At 44.0% G+C, this 10,642-nt stretch overlaps 2 pseudogenes; both read right to left on the minus strand.

The window, feature by feature from the left end:
- Positions 1-6,327: 6,327 nt before the first annotated feature.
- Positions 6,328-6,927, minus strand: LOC147437455 (uncharacterized; annotated as a pseudogene).
- Positions 6,928-8,712: 1,785 nt separating this feature from the next.
- Positions 8,713-9,315, minus strand: LOC147437456 (uncharacterized; annotated as a pseudogene).
- Between the last annotated feature and the right edge of the window lie 1,327 nt (positions 9,316-10,642).

Genomic DNA, 10,642 nt, shown 5'->3' on the forward strand with positions numbered 1-10,642 from the left:
TTGGAGAGGGAGCTCTTGCACTTTGCATAGCACACAATGAGAGTGATTGTGAGTGTGTGTGGGTGAGTATACCCCTCAAGCAAGCCCCTAGCTAGCTTGGGTCGACCCCCCCTTGTAGCTCATGCTTGAAGCTCATTGGACCCTCCCAGGCCTAGCCAATCATGAGCAAGAGGCATTACAAGCAGTAGGGGTAGCCTTGAGACAAGTGTCCCCCTTTCCTTTTTGAGAGAGAGGGCTAGATAAATGCTAAAACAATTAGATAATTCATGTAATTTATCATTGGACCCCTTTGAAGCTTAGCCAATAGGCTTCAAGCAACACATGAAGGTAACATGGGTAGGGGACTGACATGTGTCCTTGCTGCCTCTTCAAGTTGGGGCTTCCCTTGTGTGTGTGAGTGGGTGTTCTCTCTCTAACCCCTAGGAAAAGGGCTCGCCCCCCCCTCTTGTAGGAATGCTTTTGACTTTAGGTGATCAAGCACCTTACTCACCAAGCATGACAAAGCACTTGAACTAGGGGGTGTTCCCACAAGCATCTCAGGCAAGCTTCTCAAGGCACCTCAAGTACCTTAATCATGCAGCAAGTCAAGCACCTCAAGCATGGAGCCAGTCAAGAACCTCAAGCATACTAATCAAGCACCTCAAGCATGACAAACACCTCAAGCACGACAAGCACCTCAAGCATGACAAACACCTCAAGCACGACAAGCACCTCAAGCAGGACAAGCACCTCGAGCTTGGGCCGGGTTCCCACCTCAAGCTCAGCCCTAGCTTACCTAAGGTCAAAGGACTTTTACACACATTTATTGGAGGTCTTCAATGAAGCTAACCCTAAGGTCTTATGCTCCATTGGTTAGCCTTGCTCTTTGATAGACCATCTCCCTTTTGGGCCCCTTTACCATTGGCCCCGTGTTGAGATAGATCTATAAGCACATATCTATATCTTAACACTTGTTCCCGTTTATTCTCCCACATTAAGTGATCAATTTAATATGAGAAAATCATTTGGGTTGGTTAGATATTAGATTTTATGACAAGGGTAGACATGATTTCTGGGCTTAAGAGCTTTTGCTTGGTTCAAGTAGACTTAGGCCACTGTGTTCAAGTGCTTTGGTTAGGGAAAAGTCAAAACTATGTCCAAAACCGCAACCGTTTCGTCACAATTCTCGCAAATTGTCGCTTTCAGACACCCCTAACTTGCGGATGTATTTTGAGGCCTCAAACGATGTTTTTTTTCAAAATTGACCTAAACGGTTTCCGTGGGCATACATTTAGTTCAAGTTTTTCTCTGTGATCTGTAGAGCTGCTCTCAGGCTACGTTTTGATATAAAAACTTTTCCGATCCGATACCGTTTGTGAAAGTTATGGCCAAAACAGTGAAATGTAGTTTAGAATGGTCAAAATGAGTCCAAATTCAATTTTGAAAAAAGATTTGGGATCTCTGTGACACTGTGAACACTTCTGTGTGGTCAAAATTACAGTTGGACCCTAAAACTGGCCTGGAGACATCCTATGCGTAGGATGTCTATATGCTCAGAATTTAACAAAGTTTGGTCTAGAGACTCCCCTTGAGTCGAGCAACACAATGGTATGCTCAGAATTTCATTTGGACCTAAAAATGGCCTTGAGACATCCTACGCGTAGGATGTCTTTTTGCTCAGAATGACTTGAAATTTTCACCCCAGCTTCTCCTTGATGTGCTGATCATAGTGGTGTGCTCATAGGTTGGTTTGGAGTCCTAAATCAAGCTGGAGGCATCCTACGCGTAGGATGTCTAACTGCTCAGATTTTGTCCAAACTTGATCCCAAGATTCTCCTAGTGCTCAACAACCCAATGGTATACTCAAAATTGAATTTGGATGCCAATAGGTCAAGATTTAGGCTGGAAGAGCTTCTAGTGCACTCCAAGAGTAGGATGTCTGACAATTCTTGTCTTTGCTTGGTAAATAGGGCAAACAAGGTCCAAATTCACGTTTGAAAAAAGTTCTGGAATCCTTGAGACACTTAGAACCTCCCTATATGGCCAAAGTAGAATTTTGACCACTTTATGACCCTGGAGACATCCTACGCGTAAGATGTCTTTTTGCTTTGTTTCAGCTCAAACTTGCGCTGTAGCTTCCCCTTGATGTGCTAAGCTCACAACTATTTTTACTTTTTGATTCTGACACCTATAGGTTGGTCAAATGATCAAGAATCTGTTCCAAAAGCCTGATGTCTGTTCTGATGAATTCCTAAGTCAAATCAACTCCAAATTGGACCAAAATTAACTAGGAGGCTTGCATAAGGCTATACAACACCCTGCTATGTCCACAGTTTGAATTTGGCCTCTAAATCATGCCTTAGACATCCTACGCGTAGGATGTCTAACTGCTCAGAATTGCCCCAAATTTGAACCACAGACACTCCTTAAGGTGTTGATCACTGTGGTATGCTCAGAGGTTGATTTGGAGTGCTAAATCATGGTGAAGTCATCCTACGCGTAGGATGTCTAAGTGCTTAGAATTGCCCCAAACTTGAGCCACAGCTTCCCCTTGATGTCAGCAACCCAATGCTATGCTTAGATTTTAATTTGGATGTCAAAAGACCCCAAAACTAGCTATCCTTGCCTTTTTCAGTCAAAAATGCTAAAGTCTGTTCAATCTTCCCTTTCACTGACCCAAATGAGATGAAATTTATCACATGCACTCAATACAACATTTAGAACATGCCTATGGAGTCATCCTATGGTTTGGTCTCAAAATTAGGCCTTGGACACAATTTTGGGTAGGATGTCTGGAAATTCTCATCTTTTGGCTTTAATCTGTCAAAATTTGGTCAAATTTCCACTTTCCAAGTGAAAAAAGGGTAAAACCTACCTTCTGAACACACTGGTCAACTCAGAATTTCCAAATTTCCACCAGATCACCCTGTAGACATCCTACGCGTAGGATGTCTTTTTTCTCAGAATGGACTTCTGTTTCTACCCAAGGTGCTTCTTGATGCATATAACAAGAATATGTGATCACGACAAATTTTGGACGTCAAAATTGCTAAGAATCACCACTTTTGGGAAAATATTTCTCTGAAAGAGTAACATCCCCTTAACTCTCAGTCTATATGTCCAAATGACATGAGCTTTGGTGTGAGTGTCCAACACAACATGCAGAATATGGGTATGATGTCAAAACTTGATTTTTGCTTCCAGAATCACTCTCTAGACATCCTACCCGTAGGATGTCTATTGATGAAATTTTTGGCAGAATTCATCCACAGGCATCCCCAAGTCTTGAGCACTACTTTTCAAGCATTCCTACCAGTTTTTATGCAAAATTGTGCTCAGAATCTTAAGTTTCTTGTTTTCGCATTTTTGACACTCCGTCTTTGGTCTTGTGGGTGTCAAGAGTTGGTCAAAACTCTAGTTTCAATGTATACTTAGGGTAGACCCCCCCTTCTGAACACACTGGTGCAGTCAAAATTTTCAAATTTGGTCTCCAGAACCCCCTTGAGACATCCTACGCGTAGGAAGTCTATGTTTATAGAATTGCAGATTTTCTTCACAGAACCCTTGCAAATGCTCTTTTATATGCACAGCATCAGTCAATCATACAAAAATATCCACAAAAGCTTGTTTAATGCATTTTTACCCTCAAAAGCACACTTTTTCGTGATTTCAAATGCAATCAAGCACTTTAGCAAATAATTCAGTGCCGAATAGCTCTAGATCAGAATCGGATCACTTACCTAAAGCTACTCCTACAAATCATATGGGGCTTTGCATCTATGAGTAGAAAAACGCTTCACCGCCACACACGGACTAGTAAACGCTTTTATCACCTCACAAATCACTCGACCACCAACAACTACTCTAATCCATAGATCTTAACTAAACCTATCTAGTCGCAGACCCTCGGCAAGACACACGCTTCCTGGCTATCCACTTGATCGTGGAATATCCTCTTCCGGATCCACTTAAGAAAAACGATTTCTTTAGCCGAAACTAAATCAAGCAACCATCACATGAGTGTTAGTAGAAAACCTACTTAGGTCTTTGTGTCCCCAGCAACGGCGCGAATGTTGCAGGAGCGACTCACACACCCATGAAGTGCATGCAAACACTACCTAGATCAACATAATGTCAATCGAGGACACAGATGACACGATAGGCACACGGAGGAAATCTCTTTAGCTTGTCAGGCTGAGACCATCCTATACATACAACACTCTGGAAGGCCAACTAAACCACAATCAAGAACCTCACTGCTCTCAACTACACCACCTAGCCACATACACACATGCGGAAGGTAACTCACCTAATCATGCCAGATTTGTACGAAACTTAAGGAACACCATCCCCTCACTAGGACACACCTGTCCCTACGCTTCTACACTCAAAACCCTCACTCTAAACCCTTCTACGAAAAATGCGTAGGATGACAGAGAAGAATTTTGAAAGTGCCCGAAACTAAAATTTATGAGTACCTATGCGTAGCTTATGTCGCCACGATTCTATAGACTACTAGCACGTAGAAAACAAACATCCTTTGATACACTTACGGCCACAAATAGCTCGTAGATGCGTTGGCGTGTGTGCTTCGTCTCGCGTGGAATGCTTGGAGTTGTCACGTAGCTCTCCTCGAGCCTACAACAATGGTGCAGTCGGATCTCCAATGTGTTGAGCGAGCCGGGCGTAGCGAGAGGATAAAGCTCGTGCTCACTCTCTTTCTCTCTCACACACAGTAGACGGTAGCACTAAAGTTTTGATTATGATTAAAGTCTCCTCTTTTACAAAATGACCTAGGTACCTTATATACTAAGGCTACCTTAGGTTTAACCAAAAATGGGGTTGAAAGGGTCAAATGGCTTTGTATTTACAATCTGGAAGTTCCATTGCACCCCGGCTTCTGAAACTAGAATAACTACTCATTACAAATGACGTTTATAGCCATAATCCGCAGCATTTCATAACTCGCAAAAGATAAGACTTTGGTACAAAACTTGAGTTATGTTGTGTTGTTGACCCAGCGGTCAACAGTTTGCAGGCATGTGTAAGCCATTAAGAAGCTGCGCCTGCATGAGCATGAAGCTGCCAATTCCTGATTCAATCACCAAGTGGCACTCGGGGCGCGTGAAGCAAAGTAGTGCCATAGTAGTAGTAAGAGCGCAAGCAGAGCATAATATACCTGACTAGGGAGACAACGACATCTTGGAGCTGAGTGAGCATGGTGCACAGAACATCCAGCGGGCTCGAAAGGAGGCCCTTCTTCTTGGACACTGACTTGTTGGCTCCCACCATCCCTTGCTTGCCCTTCTCCACACGACTCTTCTTCCATCTTTGCCATTACTCTCACCTTTGTCAGCATCAAGCTCACACCCTGTGAGATCTCATTAAAGCCTACAACATCTGCAAGATCGCCAACGATCTAACTCCGGCTCATGATCGTGCATCAGCTGTAGGCGAAGGTGAGCCTGATCAAATTGACCTTACTCTGGAAGTGAAACCCATGTGAACATAAGTGCAGAGTCGACATGGATGTGAACACTTCAGTCAGCTACTCCAATGCTATTGTAGGCCTGTACACATGGGGTTACTGTGTCTATCCCTTAAACCAAGATATAACATTCCTTACAATGAGCTCATCATGAATCTGTCCTAATTTTACATTTGCATCACACTTAGCATACATATCTACTCAAGCCAATGTTGAAGCCACCCTGTGCTAGAGCAATCAACAGAAGACCGCAATGAACACCACCGGATGGTGTACTGCCAGGAGGTAGCATCATCCTCTGTGGAAAACACAAGCCAAGGTGGGAAGTCAAAGGCAATGCACCAGATGTAAAGTTGGGAAGTCAAAGGCAAGATCAGAGGTAGAAAGCCCAACATCCTCCCCTCCAGCCCTAAGATCTTGTTCTCCATGTTTTTCTCCTCTCCAATTGCGGGTTCTCCTTCACGTGCTCCAGAACAAGCGTCCTTCTGTCGAACTAGTGCTCGTATGCAATTAACGCAAGGGCTGAGAGTTAATGCAAAGTTGCAGAATAGGCAAGGATTGTGTGTTGGCCACCAAGAACAAGATCTTAGGGCTGATCTGGGGTAATCCCTTCGGGGATGAGAGAGAAGTGAGGAGCGATGGCTGATCTAGATCCATAGCACAGAAAATGCAGCCTGAGAGGTGAAAACGCTAGTTGTTTGTAGAAAACACAGCCACCAAGGGGGAGCGATCTCACTTTTGAGGGATTTCTTTGCAATGGAAGCAATGAATAGGGGATTGCTGGCTTAGGAGAAGAACCTTAGCATCTGATACCATGTGAGAGTGGGCAGCGAAAGTAGAAGCGGAAGCATGAGCATCAACTATAATGCTGCCAACAATAGGATATAGCTTAGGTTGAGTCCCTTCCAGGAATACATGAAGATCTGCTTCATTTTGTCAACATCTACCATACGGTTCTAAGCTCGTGCTCCATTCGACCACAAACCATCAAATTGCTCATGTAGCTTACTCTTGCATTGAGCTCCACCTAGATCAAAAGGAGTTATAATAAACTTCCCAAATTTATAGTTGAGATTACATCCTTCTTCATTTAACATGAGCTGCAACCTCCTGGATCTGACATTAATTATGAAACATCATCTCCCCCTCTATCTTTACAGCATATGATAGGCATCTCTAGAATGTCAAACTCTATGGCATGCTTTAAAAATCCCCAATCCTTTGCAAGCATGTCTACTCTCCTCATTCTAAGGTTGTATTGTACTTTCAGGTCCCTCATGACATGTGTCGTCTTGAACCTGGTCTTGCAAACCATATTTGTTTGCTTCTAGAACCTTGTCCACAACAAAATATTCATCCAGCTTCTTTTAAGTGATGTCAACATTAGGCTCATTACAATGCTCATACATATCGTGCTCATCGGACACAATGTTATTGCCGAATATGGTTGATTTTTTCATTAAGCGCCTTTAAGCCATGTGGCGTTGCTCCAAGAACTTTACATGGGTGAAAGAACTTTGTCAGCTGGGCTCATACAGAAGGGTTGAGGCATAAATTTGTCTTTGATATGTTATATGCTAAATTTGGCAACCATGTGTTGCATATGGTGCTTGCTAATGGGTATGGCGAATGTGGCTGTTAGGTGCAACAGAAATGAGAGCTTTGCTTAGGATGAGTGATCCGATCGTTCTCAAGGTTCCTTTTACTTACAGAAGAGAGAGCCTTCTGTTCCTTTAATGAGAGAGTGCAAGTGGACACAAAGAAAGTGGTAAACACTTTGCATGAAGGTGTTGAGACTGAGAGATAGAGAGAGAAGAATACGACACCAAAAAAGTTGTCAAACCCTCCTCCGAAGGCCCCACTCTCTATGGCAAGAACGGTCTACTATTGATTGCACACAATCTCCACAATGCTATGGACTTGTCGACGATGTCGACGACGATGAGAACAACGATGAGACGGGCTGGAATATAAAAAAACTCTCTCCCCTCTGCATCAATCTTACACCTGCGTGATCTATTGAAGCCTACAACCTCTACGAGATCGCCAACGATCTAACTCCGGCTCATGATCTTGCATCAGCTACCTGCTGCTACAGGTGAAGCTGAGCCTGATCAAATTGTCCTTACTCAGAAAGCAAAACCCACATGAACATAAGTGCAAAGTCAACGTGGACATGAACATGGCAAGAAAGCCTGTTCGCCGTGCATCTACGAAACATATTTCCAAACATCATCTTGCTTATAGCACCACATTTTTCCCTGATCGACAGCTTTGTGAAGGTTACCTTTATGGCAAGATGGACCACCAAAAATTTCCTAGTCTTCATGCTGCTACAAGTAAACCTAGCATACATATCTACTCAAGTAGATGTCAAAGAAACCCTGTGCTGGAGAAGTCAACAGAAGATTGCAATGAACACCACCAGATGGTGTCCTGCCAGGAGGTAGCATCATCCTCTATGGAAAACACAAGCCAAGGTACTGCTGTCCACCCAAAACTGCAACTCCGAGGGGCTGAAAATGCTGCTGTAACGTAGATTTCAGCGGGCCCGTTCGCCCTTGATAGATGTCGGAGCGAAGGAGAGGCTTGATGGGGTGTGGATCTCTCATACCACAATAATCAAAATAGATGAAAATAGAGAAAAAATAGCAAGGTTTTATGACTAGAAACAGTGTCGTATGAAGAGGATACGGGCCGGCACTGCACCGGATGCAAAGCCGGGAAGTCGAAGGCAAGATCAGGAAGGCAAGATCAAAGATAGAAAGCCCAGCATCCCCCTCTCCAGGCTAAAAGCGCTGGTCCCTTGTGCTGCTTGATGGGACTGCTTTCCCCTCTCCAATTGCGGGTCCTCCTTCACGTGCTCCAGAACAAGCGTCCTTTTGTCGAACTAGTGTCTGTATGCGATTAACGCAAGGACGGAGAGTTAACGCAAAGGTGTAGATTAGGCAAGGCTTGTGTGTTGGCCACCAAGAACAAGATCTCATGGCTGATCTAGGGCAATCCCTTTGGGGATGAGAGAGAAGGGAGGAGGGATGGCTGATCTGGCTCCATAGCACAGAAAATGCAGCCTGAGAGGTGAAAATGATGGCTATTTGTAGAAAACACAAACACCAAGGGGGAGCGATCTCATTTTTGAGGGAGTTCTTCGCTATGGAAGCAATCAACAGGGGATCGCTGGCTTAGGAGGATAACCTCAGCGTCTGATACCCTGTGAGAGTGGACAATGAAAATATGAGCATCAACTATAATGCTACCAACAACAGTATATAGCTCAGATTGAGTCCTTTCAAGGAATACATGAAGATTTGCTTCATTTTGTCCACATCTGCCATACGGTTATAAGCTCATGATGCATTCGACCACAAACCATCAAAATCGCCCATGTAGCTTACTCTTGCATTGAGCTCCACCTGGATCAAAAGGAGTTATAAGAAACTTCCCAAACTTATAGTTGAGATTACATCCTTCTTCATTTAGCATGAGCTACAACCTCCTGGATCTGACATTAATTTGCAACGGAACATCACCACCCCCTCTATCTTTACAGCATATGATATGCATCTCTACACACTCAAACTCTATGACATGCTTTAAATTCCCCAATCCTTTGCAAGCATGTCTACTCTCCTCATTGTAAGGTTCTATTGCACTTTTAGATCCCTCATGACATATGTCGTCTTGAACCTAGTCTTGCAACCATCTTTGTTTGCTTCTAGAATCTTTTCTACAACAAAATCTTGATCCAGCTTCTTTGAAGTAATGCCAACATTAGGCTCATTGCAATGCTCATACACATCATGCTCATCGGACACAATGTTATTGCCGAATATGGCTGATTTTTTCATTAAGCACCTTTAAGCCATGTGACGTTGCTCCAAGAACTTTACATGGGTGAGAGAACTTTGTCAGCTGTGCTCATACAAAAGGGTTGAGGCATAAAGTTGTCTTTGACATGTCATATTCCGAATGTGGCGACCATGTGTTGCATATGGTGCTCGCTAATGGGTATGGCAAATGTGGCTGTTAGGTGCAGTGGAAATGAGAGCTTTGCTCAAGATGAGTGGTCCAATCACAAGGTTCCTTTTACTTATGGAAGGGAGAGCCTTTCGTTCCTTTAATGAGAGAGTGCAAGTGGACACAAACAAAGCCTGGTAAACACTATGCATGAAGGTGCTGAGACTGAGAGATAGAGAGAGAAGAATACGACACTAAAAAAGTTGTCAAACCCTCCTCCAAAGGCCACGAGATAGCCAACGATCTAACTCCAGCTCATGATCCTGCATCAGCTGCAGGCGAAGCTGAGCCTAATCAAATTGGCCTTACTTTGAAAGCAAAACCCACGTGATCATAAGTGTAAAGTCAACCTGGACATGAACATGGCAAGAAAGCCCGTCCGCCGCCGTGCATCTATGAAACATATTGTCAAACATCATCTTGCCTATAGCACCACCTTTTTCCCTGATCAACAGCTTTGTGAAGGTTACCTTTATGGCAGGATGGCTCACCAAAAATTTCCTAGTCTTTATGTTGCTACAGCTGAACCTAGCATACATATCTACTCAAGAGAATGTCAAAGCCAACTTGTGCTGGAGCAGTTAATAGAAGACCGCAATGAACACCACCGGATGGTGTCCTACTAGGAGGTAGCACCATCCTCTACACAAGCCAAGGTACTGCTGTCCACCCAAAACTACAAATCCGAGGGGCTGAAAACGCTGTTGTAACACAGATTTCAGTGCTTCCGTTAGCCCCCGATAGATGTCGGAGCGAAGGACAGGCTTGATGGGGTGTGGATCTCTCGTACCACAGCCGTGGAAGGGCTGAAAATAGAGAAAAACAAGCAAGGTTTTATGGCTAGAAATAGTGTTGTGTGAAGAGGATACGGGTCGGCAATGCACCGGATGCAAAGCCAAGAAGTCGAAGGCAAGATCAGAGGTAGAAAGCCCAACATCCCCCTCTCCAGGCTAAAAACGCAGGTCCCTTGTGCCGCTTGATGGGGCTGCTTTTCCCCTCTCGAATTGCAGGTCCTCCTTCACGTGCTCCAGAACAAGTGTCCTTTCATCGAAACGATGCCCGTATGCGATTAACGCAAGGACTGAGAGTTAACACAAAGGTGCAAATTAGGCAAGGCTTATGTGTTGGCCGCCAAGAACAAGATCTTAGGGCTGATCT

The sequence above is a fragment of the Adiantum capillus-veneris genome, chromosome 17 (assembly GCF_014529385.1).
Source record: "Adiantum capillus-veneris isolate H3 chromosome 17, ASM1452938v2, whole genome shotgun sequence".
In the NCBI taxonomy this organism is placed as follows: domain Eukaryota; kingdom Viridiplantae; phylum Streptophyta; class Polypodiopsida; order Polypodiales; family Pteridaceae; genus Adiantum; species Adiantum capillus-veneris.